Raw genomic sequence first — 2997 nt, forward strand, 5'->3', positions numbered from 1 at the left:
ATAAATCTGTCCTTCTTGGTTAGAAATTTAGATTCTCCAAATAACAATAGTTCCATATGGTGGAAGGTGAGCATTAATTTGAATATTTTAGGTGAACGGGTATTAAATGAAAGTTAGGACTTGACTTGGAATTACTGGCCCTGTATTTTAAGAAAAAAAAAAAAAGCTCAAGCTACAGAATAGTGTCAGACGTGAGTCCTGACTATAGCCTGGAATGTACTGACAGTCCTTCTTCTCCTAAGACGCCAGCAGTGTAGTTATGGACATTGGTTGAAAGCCACAGTGAAGCGAGCAACAACGGTCTTCGAAGTCAAAGCTGGGATTCCTTGCTACTAAGTAAAGGTCCCACAGATTCAGCTGATATCCTGGCTAAAACCACAGGAAATACGGGGTGGGTTATCACAGTAGAGTTTATGAAAAAGAGTCCCAGGTGGTATGTAAGTATACAAAGACCATAGTCTGTACTCACATTCCCTTCTTTATAGGTAATGTACATGTATGTCTAAGCATGTGCATAAAATTTCTATTTTTTTTTTATTTTCACACCCTACCATTTTATATAGTGAGTCTTATCAGTAAATTTTCTTTTTTTTCCCCTATCAATACAGTATTTATTTTTCTTCCCTCTGTCAAACCCCGAGCCAACCACTTTACGCAGGCTGCCTGAGGAGGTTAAGGATGAGGAACATATAAGGCAGACAAGACATGGGAGAAAGAACTATGGAGACAGCTCCTTCACAGGGTGAACAGGATGAGAAAGGCCACCATCAAGCAAAAGAGCCAATGGGTTCTGAGAAGGCAATGCCCAGAGTGGCCTAGGGGAAGAGCTATTGCTTCAGAGAAAGGTTCCTGGCATCTCCAAGGACAAGGCTCCCAAACAGAGTCCCAGTTCCAGCCCCAGAACCTACCACCCTACCGTGGCAGTCCCAGCCCAATGACCATGGCTGCTGTGTCGCTGTCCCTTGAAACGGCGCTGGATTGGAAGCTGCGGCTTGAATAAGTGAGGACAGGGGACATGGGGCTGCCAAACTGCTGAGGCTCTCATCTGTCGGTGTCTCCAGGCGGTTTCAGCGCCACTGTGGACAGGGACCACAGCTGAGAGGTGCTCCTGACCAAGGAGGAGGTGGAGGAAGATTCAGCGCAAGTATACATTTTAGGGGTGAGGGGATGCGGCAGGAGAGCTGCTCCCAGAGCAGAGAAGCCCTGTGAATATGTTTTCCACTTAGTTTACCTCAATAGAGAACAGAGGCAGAATAGGAGAGGGCAGACGCATAGGCGCGTGTCCTAAAATGCACTGAATAAAACACAGGGAATTATATCTCAGCAGGCAGGAGGTGAACGGGGGTTCAGTCAAGGACACATTGTTTGGCGGGTGGAATTTTGAAATACACGAATGTGAACAATGGTGTGTAGATGCTGGACAACCAAGAACAATGGCATATGGCAGACATTATATTTTTCCTGCCCTTCATGTCTTTTTCCTTTCTGACAAGAAAAGCCTAAAGCCTAATTTTTCTGTTGTTGGAACAATCTCTTTGCACAATAATGTTGGTGGAAATGTCATTAAAGGCTTTTTTTGTTCTTGTTACTGATACATGACCCACTTCAGACCTCATAAATGGCCTCTTGCTGCCACTGTTTGCGCATCGCAAGAAATGAAAATTATAGACTTCTTCCACTGTGAAATAACTTTCTCACCTTCATTATTCAGAGAAAATTTGCCCTTTGTATAACCAAAAAATAAGGTCATGTTTGTGGTTTTCTTTTCCATCAGTGCTTACTGTGTTTATGCTTGTTTGAAAACAACGGATCCATAAAAAATAATAACTTTATAGGGAATGAAGTGTCCAGTTTTTCTTACCACGAGCAAAAGCATGTGTTCCTATATTCCCCTTTAAAGTTGATCGCCATATAGTTCTGCTTTCAGATTTTCCAAATTAGATTTTGATTTGCATATCGTGGGTATATTTACCCTCCTCCAGAGGGTTTAACTTAATAAGTGCCTAGAAGCATAGGCTGGTAAATTTGAAAGCTTTTAAAGCTTTCCTTTAAAATAACATTTCTTAGAAATGAATCCAACATTAAAAATTTTTAAGTTAAATCAGTACAACATCTGAGATGGTATCATTTGATCACAAATAGATTTGCGGTGGATCCTTTTAGAACCCCACCAGACAGACATTTCATTTTTCTTAGTTTTCAGAAGTCTGATGGTGTTTCTGCAGCTAAGTGCCTACTCCAGGCATATTGCTACAATTGTATTCCTTTTTGTTTAATCATTGTTCTAGAGACTCTGTATGAACACCTCTGGCCAATGCAAAATAAGTGTAAATTTGTTAGCAGTGCTTGGGCAGAAAATGTCATTCTCCTATTTAAAGAACAAGGCAATTGACGGGAGAAAGAAACTTGGACCACCCCCTTCCCTTTCTGCTTTGGCTATTGTGTGGGGTAGTAGTGAGGTACTGTGGTCTCCTTCAGCTACTCAGGGGGAACACACTGGGAGGATGTTAGTGACCAGAAGGATGAGAGGGCTTGAGCATGCATACCCTGTTGTTACTGAGCAGTAGGAACGTGCACCTGCCTAGTTCATGATCACTACTAAGATGTCCATGTCGTTTGTGCAGCTTGCAACTGCACAAACTTATTAAGTACATTGTTTGCAAGATCTGCATGTGAATACTGTCAAACTACGTATTCCTTGTACTGTGCGTGGTGCAACGTATGCTTTTGGCCTGTGTATGCTCTGGTCCAAATAAGAGCGATAACTACCTTCATTGTGCAAGTCACTCTTACTGGATAATATCATATTTTCAGCAAAAACCATACTGATACAAAAAATCTGACAAGTAATTAAAGAATATATGATTGAACAGCTCTATTTTTGAATGACTCCTCTGCTGAAAATAGGAAATTTTCCAATAAGAGTGATTAAATTATTGATATGTGTTGAAAACAGAGTGGACAGAATTTACTGAGAGACCTAATACAGGAGGTACA

At 41.4% G+C, this 2997-nt stretch overlaps 1 pseudogene; it reads right to left on the minus strand.

Moving 5' to 3' along the window:
• Positions 1-735: 735 nt before the first annotated feature.
• LOC150020709 (ATP synthase F(0) complex subunit C2, mitochondrial pseudogene) lies at positions 736-1152 on the minus strand (annotated as a pseudogene).
• Positions 1153-2997: the final 1845 nt, after the last annotated feature.

This window comes from Furipterus horrens, unplaced genomic scaffold (assembly GCF_987537825.1).
Source record: "Furipterus horrens unplaced genomic scaffold, mFurHor1.1.pri manual_scaffold_1, whole genome shotgun sequence".
NCBI lineage: Eukaryota > Metazoa > Chordata > Mammalia > Chiroptera > Furipteridae > Furipterus > Furipterus horrens.